Source organism: Pelodiscus sinensis, chromosome 6 (genome assembly GCF_049634645.1).
Source record: "Pelodiscus sinensis isolate JC-2024 chromosome 6, ASM4963464v1, whole genome shotgun sequence".
NCBI lineage: Eukaryota > Metazoa > Chordata > Testudines > Trionychidae > Pelodiscus > Pelodiscus sinensis.
The window spans coordinates 67,294,996-67,309,987 of record NC_134716.1 but is presented as its reverse complement, the minus strand read 5'-3'; the positions used below and the strand labels follow the sequence as shown (position 1 = coordinate 67,309,987).

General features: G+C 38.0%; 1 protein-coding gene across 5 annotated transcripts in view; it reads left to right on the top strand.

The window, feature by feature from the left end:
* PAM (peptidylglycine alpha-amidating monooxygenase) overlaps positions 1-14,992 on the top strand; it is a 262,884-nt gene that overhangs the window by 32,789 nt on the left and 215,103 nt on the right. Inside the window, exon 1 of one of the 5 annotated variants that reach the window (XM_075932067.1) lies at positions 4,721-4,742. The exons of the other annotated variants lie outside the window; for them this stretch is intronic. The gene's annotated coding sequence lies outside the window, so the exon portion shown is untranslated. Of the gene's footprint in view, positions 1-4,720; positions 4,743-14,992 lie in introns of those variants that run through there. 5 annotated transcript variants of the gene reach the window in all.

Sequence of the window (14,992 nt, the reverse complement as noted above, 5' to 3'; positions counted from 1 at the left end):
AATTCCTAACTGTCAGGGTGGTCAAATATTGGAATAAATTGCCAAGGGAGGTGGTGGAATCTCCCTCTCTGGAGATATTTAAGAACAGGTTAGATAGACATCTGTCAGGGATGGTGTAGACGGAGCTTGATCCTGCCTTGAGGGCGGGGGGCTGGACTCGATGACCTCTCGAGGTCCCTTCCAGTCCTATTATTCTATGATTCTATGATTCTAGGTGTAAAAAGGGGAAACAAAGGCTCCTTGCCTCCTCTTTCCAGCCCCATCTCTAGATTGGTGAATTCTGGCAAGGGGAAATTGCAGATAGTTTGAGGTCCACCAAAATTATTTGGGCAAACCAGAGAGACTTAATGGGAAACAAGCAGGTTTAATATTCCTGCTATCATTTTGGACTATATACTTTGATCTACCAGTATTGTTTTATTTGCTTTAACCTTTTAGTAGCTCCTACTTCTTTTTCTTAGTTAATAAATCTTTAGTACGTTTACTTAATCATTGGCTACATCATTGTCTGTGGTGTAAGTGTTTGAACAACCATTGATCTGGGTGAGTAACTGGTCCCTGGGAGACTGGAAGAATTTAAGCTTTCATCACAGAAGTCCAGTTTGTCAGGTTGGAGTGTTTAAGGTGAGGGTGGGTTAACTATGGACCATTTTCAACCCATCAGAGCTTTTAATCCAGCCCTTGAGCTGCACTACCCTGTTCTGGTACTCCAGCCAGGAAGTGAGATGGGTTTTTTTACCCACTCTGCCCATCCAATGTCCCGCTCCCCCTCCCCCTCAGCAATTGCCACTAATGGTATTGCCACTAATGTGGGATCTTAGAAATGAAATTAGCACTTGTGTAGATGCTGGGGAAAGATAATGATTTCCCTGAATTAAAGAATTCAGACTGGGTGTGTGATCTTGCTTTTGATGTGGATATCTTGGCATATTTAAATCAACTTAATATAATCTGTTTGTACATGAATCGTATTGTAGTGTCTCAGAGGGGTAGCCATATTAGTCTGTAACTGAAAAAACTTTTAAAAAAAACAATGAATGGTCCTGTAGCACCTTATAGACTAAGAAAAATGTAGATGGTATCATGAGCTTTTGTGGGCACATCCCACTTCTTCAGATGAATGAGGCAAAAGGGTCCAGAGGTACAAATAAATAGCATCCCTCTCTATCCCCTCTTTTTCTGCTATTTATTTGTACCCCTGGACCCTTTGCTCCATTCATCTGAAGAAGTGGGATGTGCCCACAAAAGCTCATAACACTATCTACATTTTTGTTGTTGACCATTAATTGTTTGTGTATTTTAGTGAGACAGCTTTCAGAGTCAAGTTATTCTTGTTTTGAAAACAAATTAAAGTGTGTTTTCTCACATTCCAACACTGAAAATACCTAGAAGTATCAGCAGAGCAGATAGAGAAGCAAAATGAAGGAAAAAACAGCAACATTTGGAATGATTTGTACAGAGCATTTTCTTGTAGATTCTCTGACTGTGAGGGTGTGTCTAGATTACACGTCTCTGCCGACAGAGGCATGTAAAATAGGCTACCCGATATAGTCAATGAAGCTGGGATTTAAATATCCTCAGCTTCATTAAAATAAAAATGGCCGCCGTGCTGTGCCAGCTCAGTTGATCGTTGGCACAGCGTGCGAGTCAAGACGCGGACCGGTCGACAGGGGAAGCCTTTGTTGACAGCTCCTGTGAACCTCGTTTCACGAGGCATAATGGAGCGGTCGACAAAGGCTTCCCTTGTCAACTGATCCGTGTCTTGACTCACGCGCTGTGCTGGTCAAATGTCCCCACTTCCAGATTTATTTATTTTTGATGGGGAAAAAAATCCCAGTTCAAATATTTTTGAGGTGATAATTCTATTTTTAAGGTGCATTTGTGGTGATACTACTTATCCTTGGAACATCAATTTTTCTAACTCCAATCTCACTTATTTAAACACATACATTTTATTTGAATTAATTAAAGGGAGGATGGGCAAGGTTTTTTTGTTTCAGCAAAACAAGCAAACAAAATTTGGGCATCTTGAAACATCCTTTCTAATAAAAACCCAAGAAAATAGTCCCTTCAGTACATTTTGAAAGTGATCAAACTTAGGTCATGTTGGATCAAAATGAGGAAGCAATTTCCAGAGTTGAGCACCCTTCATTGGGAGCTGCCTGTTTCAGGTGAAGAAATCTATAGACTGTTGCCACCCTGCTAATCTAGGCTGCAAGATGCCTAGGAATCAAATAATAAAGTCCTCTATTGATCAAAACTAACCCTTGTAATTTACAGATGGAAGTTATTCGGTAGTAAATGCATGGACAGGTACAACATGCTCCATGTATGAAACACTGCACTATTTATAAAACACTGTAAACCAGTAAAGAGTTTTGACATTTAAAAAAAAAAACATGTCATATGATCTGATTGCCTTTTACAATGATCTTTGGGAATGGTATCTCTTGGTCTTAGGAAACAGTTAACAGACATTAAAATTTGACACAAAATACTCTTTAGTTTGGGTTTCTTCCCTACAGCAACAGCTTATGGGCTTAGAAAATGGCCTTATCTCAAGCAGTCTCTCCTTACTTGTTCTTGGAGCAGCTGTTATAACCCCTCCCTGGAGTATGAGTATGAATTAAGAAGAGGTTAGACATTAGTGTATCTGTACTCTGTCGCAAATGAATTTTAAATCTCTGCAGAAATAAAATCCGGAGGTGTCTAGAGGAATGGATAATGAAGAGAAGGTCTGCTGCACCCTGGGGGAAAGTTCTCAACCTCCCTGCTAAATGTAGATATAAAAAGCACTCTTGGCCACTGACACTTCTTTGAATCTCCAGAAGCAGTAGGGAATTCAACAGAAGCCCTCAGAACAAGAGTGGGCAATAATTTTTGATGGAGAAGCCACTTCAAAAATTTGGAACGTGGTCAAGGGCCACACTCTTCCATATTAATGGAGGAGGTGCGCGATCTGCGTTGAAGGTTGGGAGAAGGAGGCAGTTGTGACTTGGGTTAGGGGACTAGAGTGCAGGGGTTTGGATTATGGCCTGGGGCAGGGGATTAGGGTGTAGGATCTGGAAGGGCATATGGTTGCAGTAGCGGGGAGCAGAAGGTTTGGATTGTGATCTGGAGCAAGGGATTGGAGAGCAGGATCTGGGAGGGGTTATGGGGCAGAACTGGGGAGAGGCTTTTGGTTATGTGGGGTAGGGGACAAAGGGTTGGGGTGCCAGAGGCAGGCTCTGGCTGGGAGACTTACTTGCTTGACTCCTAGCCAGCAGCCTTATCAAGCAGACTCCCTGCCTGCCCCACACCTGTCTGCTTACAGGAGTCATGTGGTTTGTGAACACCTATGAGCCTGAGAGTAGAATGCTTCCCAAGCTGCCTGCTGACAACAGGCCACTCCCATTGGCTGGAAACCAACCAGTAGGATTGTGCTGATGGCAGGAGCAGCAGTGAACCTACTTCCTCCCTCCCCTGGGCTCACAGCTGTTCAAACAGAACCCCACAATGGCCACAATTCTCAGTGTGGGAGGCAGGCAGGGAGTCTGCATGAGATTTCCCGCTGCATCTGTGGGCTGGATCTCTGGCAGCTTGGCAGGCTTGACAGACTGGATCCAGCCCACAGAGGGTATTTTGCCTAGATCTACCTTAGAATATGAACTTGAACAAAGTGGGTATATTGAAAGGAGCAAATACTCATTTTTGCCCTTCCCTCTGGTTTTCCCTAAAGCTCACCAGTATTCCCTTTTTGTTCTGTTGTGAGCTTTAGATAGTTGTCCGCCTTCCAAGTTTCAGCCAGATGGTAGGAAAAACTAAACAACTTCACTTTAGAAGCAAAAGTATTAATTCAGATCGTTTGCTTTTTGTCTACCTCCCCCCGCCACTCTCTTAGCTATTGAGGAGAGACACAAGCCACCTACAGATCCTAACTGAAGTGGTGCATATTTTGAAAAATCAAAAAAATACAGACTCTTCCCTCCCCCAGATACTTCCTTCACCCAAAAGTTGATCCACAGGTGTGAACTATAAAATGATAAACTAAGGATTGGAATAACTGAATGAAAATCGCATCATATTAACTGGTGTGATTTGGGATATTTGATCATGCTTTGAGGAAGGCTTTGTTTCTAGTATTGTAGGTGAATTATCCGATTGTGTTCTGTTAGGTGAAGGCTTTCACAAAGAGGTTACTTTGAGTTAAGAAAGAACAATGAAATAATATTTCCAGGGTTGAATGTGTGTTTCACAATTGTGGAACATCTATGCAACATTGGTATGTGCAGGAAGAAGTGGAAGTACTGCCCATTTAAATCTGGTACTGGCCCTGAAGAGGCTTAGGAGCACTGTTGTCAAATTACATTGGCAAAGGTCTGTCTAGCAGAGCCTATTCTTTTTAAAGGAAAAAGGCAAATGTTTGGCACTATAGGTCCAGACCAGGTAAATGAAATATATGTGCTACTTTTAAGTGATTGGGCATGTAGTCCACATGCACATATCTTTCATGACACAAGACATACTTAGGTATTTATGCAGGAATGGGACACTACTTTTCCATACCTACGTTATAAGTGATTTTTTTTTTGAACTATTGCACTGACATTTATAAAGACTGCAACTCTAGTACCCTATCACTTAGCAGTTCATTGAGGAAACCCTTCAGTTGAAGAATACATCAGAATTAACATGCAGTCTCATGTTTTAGTTTTTTTTCTTTAGCCCAGCCGTTGCTTGATTCATCCCAGTTTATATAATAGGTAAGATAAGTTTTATAAATGTCTTTTATATTCTCATGAGGTGGCAAATATATTTTGTCCTTTTACATCAATGTTTAGTTCTGAATATGGAACATGTTGCGTAGCACTTTCTGTATGGCAGAATACAATAATTCCTAGCTTTAACGATCCCTTTAGATTCTCCAAATTAGCTATTGACGTGATTCTTTTTTTTTTTTTTTTTTGAAAAACAAACCATGTTCTTATTGTAAGTATTTCAATAATGTTCAAAATCTTACAGAATTATAATTATATCCATTTCTACAGAAATCTTTTGTGGTTTTACATGCAGATAAATCTCCCGTGTGTTCATGATTTCCTATGTGATTGGCTAAAATTGTGATAGTGATCAAGATTATTCTGTCCTCCATAGACTTGTTGTCTCCTTCAGACACTTAATAGATATGTTAATCTTGAATGATGAGGTAAAGTGAATCCCAAACTGTGCTGCTGGAATGTGGTATGGTGGGGGCCATTTCCAAAGCAGTAGTGCAGACACTACAACAGTTTGTTCTCTGCACACAAAGATGCTGTTTACATGCTGGAGAGAAAGCCTTGAATGAGCTACTTAATGACATACCATGTAGTTTGTGCAGTATACCTGCTAAACTTCTTGTAGGGCATGTAGATTAACTTTTTTCAATGTAAATGACCTTTATGTCTCTTTGTGTTTATATACACATATCTTTTTTAAGAGATTAGTGCATGTGATAGTGTTGTAACTTTGTTCTAATTATGAAATATCAAATGTGATATTAAAGGTATAGCACTGAATTCTGCTCCATTATTGCAAATAATTTATAAGTATACATAGTGTTCAGTGAAAAGTTGTCGTGTGTGTGTGTGTGTGTGGCAAAGTACTGAATTTTGTTACCTGGATTCACGAGGGAAGCATTCCAGCAAAGAACTACAAAAACATCATGTCATGATATGCACAAATGCTACATGACTACATGGAGAAGAATTCTCACTTTTATCTGCAAACTTAAGAAGCCTTTCTATTTTTAACCATTCAAGATATTGTAAACTTTTTGTGGTGAATCAGATCTGTTAGAATTTGTTCTTGGACAGTGTAAGAAATCTGATTAATTGCATTTAACGAAAAGAGCAGAGTTCAGATTTAGTAGTTAGGCCAACAGTGAACTTTGAATATGGGATGTTTGTATGTGGGAGGCTACCCACAATGCTTTTAAATGTGAGCATTATTTTAAGTGGGGTATTGCTATGATAGAGGAATTGTTGCATCCCATATCACTTCCCAATGTTTATATGCAGTGTAATAGAAACAGTTGCAATGCATAACTACTCTTCTAGATTAAAAAAAGTGACTGATAGTAGGCTCTTGGAATGCTAAGGCACTGATTCATAGGGTACGTCTACACAGTGTGTTATTTCGGAATAACGACGAATAATAGTCCACATCTACATTATGAGCAGTTATTTTGACATAATGTCAAAATAATGTTGAGAGGGAGGACTTCTTAAAATGAGATGGACCCTCATTTTAGAAGGAGGAAGGGAAGTTGGAAGAAGAGTGTTCTTTCTCACGTTTCCTTCTGTGTAGACCGTGCCAAATGCTGAATTGGTTATTTCAACTTAAGCTACGCAATTGACATAGCTTAAGACGTGCCCATAGGGTCCAAAGCCAGAAGGGACCATTGTGATCATCTCATCTGACTTCCTGAATATCACAGGCCATAGAATTTTCCCAGAATAACTACCACTGCCAGTGATTCAGTGGAATACTGTTACTTCACAGACTACAGCTACCAATTCCAAATTATGTACAGTGTAACATGTTTAAAATTAAATCAGCCTTTACTGACTTTGGCGTTTTGCCTTTTGCCTTAGCCTCTTTGAGACTTAGAGACGTCCAACTAGTTAATGCAAAACATGCTTGCTTTGTGGAGAATCAATTTAATTATTCATGTATAGTGTGGAGAATATACATAAGGAGGTGCAATTTACTCCTTCACAGAACACAAGAACCAGAGATCATCCTATGAAATTAATAGGCAACAAGTTTAAAATGAATATAAGAAAATAATTCTTTACATAACAGCTTTGACTTATTTACAGTCCGTGGAACTTGTTGCTATGATATACCTTGAAGGCCAAAAAAGAATTACAGAAGTTCATGGCAAATAAGTAACTATTCCCAAGGTGGTTGGGAATGCTATCCTCTGTCCTCACAGTCCCTAAACATCTGACTGCCAGGAGCTAGGACTGGAAGGTTGGATGGGGTCACTTAATTGCCTTGTTGCTTTCACTACTGAAAGCACTTTCAGTTCTGAAGCAGCTGGAACTGGTCATTGTTGGAAGAAAAGAGACTGGTCTAGATGGACCCAGTATGGCCATTCTTATGTATATTTCATCCACATTCTATAGATGAAAGAATACTTGGTTTGTTTTTGCAACAAATTCGCCCTTTTGTCTTGTTCAGAGAAAACATTTCATTGACATGGTTCAATCATTATGACCAGCCAACACTTCACCCAGCTTAGCAGACATGGTTAGAAGGTTGATAGAACGTGAGAAGGAAATTAGGTAGTGTGCACAAAAAGTTGACGAGAAATTTGTTAGTCTTGATAAGTATAGCAATGTACACAATGATTCAGTAATGTGCTTGTTTGACAAAAAAATGTGGGATTCTCTGTCTTAAATAAGTGATATATCAGGAAATGTCTATACAGCAGAATATTTAGCAGCAGTAGTATAAGCTATAATAAAGTTTGAACAACAATTCAAGTGTCAGGTATGTAGTTTGACAAACAATGCTGCACCTGTAGTAAGAAAGAATGTAAAGGGTTAACCAAATACTCCGTAAGCATGCCCCTTACTGTCATGCTTACAGGGGTAACCTACAGGCTGGAGCAGCCCTCTGCCGTGGGATCAAGGTTAGCCAGTTAAATGTTAGGTTTAAACATTGTTTAACTGGTTAACTTTTTAACTAGGATTTTATATCCCTAGTAGTAACGATGAGAAGAAATGTATAAGATGATAATGAAGGGAACCACAACACATGGGTGTAGTATTTATTAGATACTACTTTTAGCCAAAGATGTGAGTATAATTATCTATTAACTGGAAATCTTGTGTTTTCCCTAGCTCTAGGAGTGGCATTTGAAAACTGTCTGATTTCCAAGTTAACTCAATTAAGGCAGATTTCTTAATCATCTCAACCCTAAGATGCTTTTGTAACTTGACTAAAATATATAGAATGCCTGTACAGATCCATTTTGTAAGAAAAATGTAGGTTCTTAAACATTTAGCTAGTAACACTGTCATATGTTTGCAGCTCTTAGCTTTTTGGGGTTGGTAGGACTTTCCTTAGCACCTCCTTGTGTTTGTCAACATGCATAGGGTCCTTATGTCCAGAGAGATGTATTTATCTGGCTTAAAGGCTTACTTTATTTTCTCTGTCTTGTATATTATTTTAAACATTTTATCTAGAAATACTTCAAAAAGTGTCTTATTTGTTTCACTTCTGTACATAAATTTGGTATTATAATCAAAGATTTAAGGATAGTTAAGCTATTAGAATTTAGTGTGAGATACTAAAATTGGGACTTGATTCCCTCAATTTTAAAGGAATGCATTTGGCAAAGGTCGCTGCTGATGTCCTATAGTTCTAAAAAAGGAATGAGATTTGATCAGTGCTAACGTGATATGAATCTGATACTGAGAGTCATAAAAAAACTGAACATGAGTAACTGAGAGTGATTGTTTTCAATGAAATTAACATTTTACCTTTTGCTATAGCTATACAGATTTTGTTTCCTCCGTGTTTAGATTGAAATTTTAGATGTGAAATTATGCAGAAACCTTTGATTTCATTTCTTTAGTCTTATTTCTACTCCTTTGGTTTGTGTTTCAGAGCCCTCCTCCTCTCTCTCTCCTGGGTTCCCAACAATAGATGATTAGGCCTTTATCCCTACATATATTCTCCAAGTTTGAGACAAGCTGTACAGAATTGCAGTACCTCTGGGAAAGTGCTGTATGCTGAGTCTTTTGTGTTAACAATATTCTATAGGAAGTGTATGTGATCATTTCATATGGAAGAAGGCTGTGGCAAGCAGATGATGGTTGGAAAGGATTTCTATGTTTATTAGATATTTTCAAGGGACAGTTTATTGCTGGACCATTCAAGGAAGAAATATTGATCTTATGTTTAAGATGCTTTATTGGGATTTAGGAGAAATGTATTCTGTTCCTTCTAGGGATGATGCTAATGGGTAACTATTTAAATGGTAAGCATCACCGTTAATGAATTAGATTACCACCTTAATTCTTAATAGGTGATGCTTACCAGGTAATGGTTAACTGATAACCAGGAAGCAGTCCTTTCCTTCCTTCCTCCCTCCCTCTCCCCGCTGCTCCCACTTTGCTGGGCCCGAGCACAGGAATGCTGGCACTGGAAGTAACCAGGCTAGAACAGCCCCTGTCTGTGGCATGTGGGAGGAAGGGGGGTGGAAGGAGAGGAGGAAGTTAAGCTGGAGCGCCCCCGCCCCTGTTCAATCAGTTAACCGGTTTCAGCCCTACCAGACTTCAGTTGTGATCTTTTGAAAATTAATTTCCCTGTGCTTCTGTTTTCCAATATTTAATTAATTCTAAGAGATCTTGTGAAGATGAATCCATAGATATTTGGCAGGTACTCAGATACTACAGAGAAGGAGTCATATATTGGAGGATTGCTACATGCTAGATGCACAGTTGTAATCTAAAATGCATACTTATATTGATGCTTTTGGAACTTTTGGTATTATTGGCTACAGCAGACTACAGTATGAATATTTTATAACTTTATTTTAATGATCAGGACCCATTTTACAAGGTGCTGCAGGAATATAGGTTCCTTACCCCAGAAACATTATAATCTAAGACAAGCAGTATTAAAGGGAAAGAACATAAGGATACAATCATATATAGATATAGATTTGTATTTTTTAACTCTAAATAGATACAATAATTTTAAGTAACTTTCAATTCTTTTTCAACCCAGGCATCATCCATGGGGCTGATTTTCCATAAGCATTACAACAGAAGTGGGTCTTGAGCAGGAAACTGGTAGCTTTGAGGATCGTTTCAGGAAAGATCATACCATACAAAGGACGGTATGGAAGATGGAATAAAGACCATAGTCATTAGGTGAAAAAAGGGCTGTTGAGATTATTGTTGGTGGAATAGGAAGTGTGAGAAAACATGGTGGGAGTTAAATAAGAAAAGTAGTGGGGCAGAGTTATGAAAGGCTTTGACAGTGAAGACAAGAACCTTGAATGTGTTGTCAGCTGCCAAAGTATCAACTGCAAAATTATAGCACTATATTGGTGAATGTGTATTGTTGTTCCCCATTTTAAAGACTTTCAGGGTATAAAGAAAGAGCTATGCTCTAAGTACTGATTGATAAAGACATTTTAGTGCTTTGTGACTTCATTTTTCAGTCCATTTCTCAATTGACTACATATTTAAACAAAAATAATGCATGATTTGAAATTCTTGGTTTTTAATCTGTGTATTCCCTTGTAGGAGATGAAAATGTAATTCCTGGCAGTTCTTATTTAAAACATAATTTAATCTTAGGAAACTCTGTAAACTAATTTATTGATGTAGAAATACATTCTTAAACTTATATTGGTGTAATAGTGAAATTAGCAAAATTCCAAAGCTGTTTTATAACTTGCTAATCTAGTATAAAAACCCTAAAACAGCAATGCATATTCTGTATCCTGCAACAGAAGATGATGTTGTCATCTCTAATATAAATTCCATTTATTATCAGAGCTCTTATATTTTTTTAATGGTAGCACAGGTATTTCCTATATTCACTGTATTTAACAATCTTTGAGAAAGCTGGAACTAAAATTTTTTTCTTACTAGTTCTCCCTGGCAATTGCATTGGAGGAAATAAGTTGGCTTTGAAAGTCTGTGCATATAGGGTACAATACACATGTCTTTTAAACCTCCCCCTTTTGGAATTGGAATGGTCAACAATTTTAGGGCTCATTATGACAAATGTTTGGTTTTTTACAAAGCCATTTGATTCAGTCTTTAAACTGAAGAGTTGAACATTTAGTATGCAATCTACTCTACTGAAGTTCTTCAACTTGTGCCAACCAGTATTGCTTCTACAGTGGGAGAAACAGGGAGGGTAATTAATATGACAGGAAGGCAACGAGGAGTATATCTTTGGGTATTTGCTGTAAAATTCACAAACCTATTTAATAAATAAATATGATCAATAAATTGTCTTCAGCAAGAATTGTCAAATGTATCTTGTGAAGGAATTATAAACAGAGAGGTGTGAGAGAATTCAGTAATGTGATCTTCAACTGTTAGACATGCTTATCCATGAGCTCGAACTCTGGATTTAGGTCAGGAGGGGAACATTGGCTTGTCACATACTGATGGCACTTGTGCTTCCACTTGTGACTACTGATCTACTGCAGCTAAGTTAATAACTTTGTGAAGCTGAAATAAAGCTGTATGTTATGGTCATGAACATCTGGCACTGTGGACTGCCGCTATCTAAATGGTTATGTTGGTCAGGCATATATCATGTTGAAGATCTTCTTTAAAAAAACATTTGTGTAGTCTCTTGCTCTTCTCTATGGTCTCATAACACTTGTAGTGGGGAGAAATTTAGGTTTCAGAACTGTTGAAACCCTGTTTAACATTAAGAGAAAATGTTAATTTAAAATAATGTTAGATTAAATGTAATTTGCTTGGCGCAAAAATACTGGTGCAAACAGCTACTTTACTATTAATAAATAGGTAGATTTTGAAAATGTACCACTTAAACATGGATTAATATTAAAAAGTGAATTATGTCATAGTTGCTAAAACTAGAAATATGTAAATAGTGTAAAAATATATTTGGCCTTCAGTTTGCAGATTGAATTAAAAACAAACACAGATCCAAGTTTTTATGTTAAAAATAGAAATAGAAAGGGATTTTGAATTGTTTACTTGTGCTCAAGCAGAGCAGTAGTTTACGAAGTAGCATGGGAGGGAGCATGTGTGAGTGCCTCACATAGAGTAAATAATTAAAAGATTTATGTAAACTGTCATTATTGTTTTTAGATCAGTATGGCTATGTCTATACAGCAACATTATTTTGGAATAACTAATATTATTCTGAAATAACATAGTCCTCTTCTACGCACAAGCAATTATTTTGACATGTCAAAATAAAGTTGAGCTGAAGGACTCCTTACTCTGACTCCTGTAACCCTGATTATATGAGGAGTAAGGGAAGTCAGGGGAAGAGTGCTCTATCTTGAAATAACTATTGTGTAGACAGCACCAAAAGTCGAAATAGCTTATTATGTCATAGCTAATTGCGTAGCTTAAGTTGTGTGGCTTATTTCGAGTGTAGACCTTTTGGGTAAATGTGCCCTATTTTAATAGTCAGAAGATAATAAAACTGATTTTAGATCAAACTGTGTCACAATTTAGACAAAGCTTATTTTTCTAAGAAACTAAAGCAAGCTGTCCAGCACAGACCACCTAAAATACTTTGTGTGTGTGCAGTGTGCGCATGTACACCCATGGGAGTTTTAAACAAAACTCCTGAAAATCAGGTTGAATTCTTTGTGGTATGATGTGAAGTGACATTAATGGATTCACTAGAAATGTCTACCAAAGAAACCTTGTTGCATAGGCTTCTTTTGATATCATGTCATGATGCATTTCTCTCTGTTAACTTGAGCTTTGTCCTTCCAGGGTAACGTATTGGCAGATTAGTCATCAAAGCTTAGATGTGAATGTAGGATAAATATAATGTAACAGCACATAGAAGCTTAGAGAATACCTGACCTATAAGTAACTGAGAGATTCATTTTCTGTTGCTACCAGTATGCTTGACCCTCAAAAACATACATATTCATCCTATTACAACAGTGCCTTCACTTGTAGAAAAGGACATCTGCCTTGATGTAATAATAGTGATATGTACTAACTGAGAAAACAATACTGGAATGTTTTATGAAATGGATATCTGACAGTATTTTTACTTGACCTGTGACTTTACTAGGTGTTGGAAGAATATCAGTAATTGCTTCAAGCTATGTCTCCTATCATTAAAAATCACATCACAATTAATAGATTCAGGATTCATTGAGTTCTTTCCTCTCAGTGTCACATACAGTGCCTCTGTGACAACCTTCATTTCCTACTTAGCAAATTGAAGCCTGGTAGCTAGAGCCCCAGGAAGTTGTTAAAGCAATTAAAGGGTTCTCTCTCTCAGCACATTGCATGGTTACCATAGTATCCTGTGCCTCCAAGTCTTTACTGATGATGTCAGTGTGCATACAGGGGTTATTCAGAGCATCTACATGAAGATGATTCACCCCTCGTGAAAGATCATAAGCCCCACTCCATATGCTGTATCTTCTAGCATCATTCTGGAAATTCATAAGCTTGGAAGGTAAGTGGATTCTGCTTCATATTTAACCATTTAAAATATCTTTATGCTGTGTGAAGTAGGAGAATAGTTTTTCTCATTGCATCATTAGTTTAAATTCAGACTGTGTCTGTCTGTGGTAATTGAACCAGTTTCCTAGAACCAGCACTTAAACTTAGCAAAGCTTTCATAACCTTTATAAAAGGTACAGGAATGCAAACTAAAAACAAGCTTAAAGTTGGAAATTTGTCTGCACCCCAGGTAGTAAGCAAATATTAAAAAAAATAATCCTCGTTGACTTCATTTTGTTTAGTGGTTACAATAAATGCAAACATTTGATATAAAGTTCTGCTTTTAGGACAGTCTGTGTATTCATAAGCAACAAAAGCACACTGTTTACAAACAAAATCTTAAACATAACTCTATTACTGCATGTTCAGGCAGAACCTCCCCTCTCCCAATAAAAGTTTTTAAGTTTAATGGGGATGCTTAGATGCTCCCTGTAGACTCGTGATAACTTTCCTGTAGATTGTAAAAATCAAGATTGCACATTGGTTAGATTTCTGGTTTTAAAACCTGAAAAAACATAAACATGTGATGTTTTCTTTAAACACCTGCCTACTTTCTGTACAGACTTTCTAAATGTCAAACTAAGAGGAATAGAACTAGCAGAATCTTATTTGGGGGATAAGGCAATATGCCACTTCTGTTGTCAATGCAGAATTCATTTACTATCCCTAGCTTCTAAAGTTATCCACCACACACGCTCAAATACAGAGTTCTATGGATGGGATATAATTACGAGCCTCAACTGCTCATGCTAGTCCACTGGCTAGGGACTAGATATGAGGAGGGGAACTGGGTTGTGTCAGTGCACGCTGATGCTCCTGCAGGATGATAGGAGAAGCTCCTGGAGGATGATCAGAGAACCAAAAGACATAACCCTATAGTTATAACACCCATCTTTTTATATTTTTTTGTCCATAGAACCTTTTCTGTCCCACTTCCCCAGGGCACTATATGAGAATGAGTCATCAATTAACAACAGACTTTCAATCTTTTCTTGATGAAGCTTTTGTCGTTCTCTTGGGTGGGTTCCTTTGCAGGGCTCATTCCCATTGTTCTTTATCTGTCAAGGTGGGGCTGGCAGCTGGTCATTGAGACCTAGGTTGGGACAGATCCCATAGCCCACACACCCACATTTACACGTTTAAATGAGATTACAGGACCCCCTCCCCAACTTTAAACAGAGTTAAGGCAGTACAAAGTTTAAAAGGGGTTTCAGTTACAATAACAGATTCTTCAAGGCAATTGTCAAGGTTTTTCCCCACTCTTGCACTCCGAATGCACAAGATGGGAGCCTGCGAAGAGAGCGTCAAAAGCTTGCCTCTACAGGCACTGGTTACAAAAACTTCCCCCAAAAATCCTATTTTGGGGAATTTGCTGCCCCCATCAAGTGCTTTTGATCCCTAAAACAGGGGTGAACACTTGAAACCACCTCAAGGGGTACCCCAAGCACTTTTGCCCCAAAAGAGCTTGAAAAAGAAAAGAGAAAAATAAGCTGCAGTCACTGGAAGCTGACCCCTCAGTCAGAGGTATGCAGATACGCAGACGTTCCAGGACACAAGAATCAAACTGTCTCCTTAAAAAAATGATGTTTATTATAAAACAAAAGATAAACTTGATAAAGCATATTTGGTTGTTAGATGTACAGAACAACTAAGGAAAACAAATTAAAAACCAGAGAAAAAAGTCTTGGTGCAATGCTTAGATGGTATTAAATGGGGAGAGGAGGTATAGATTCACATAGAGCAGTTCAAACCAAACCACA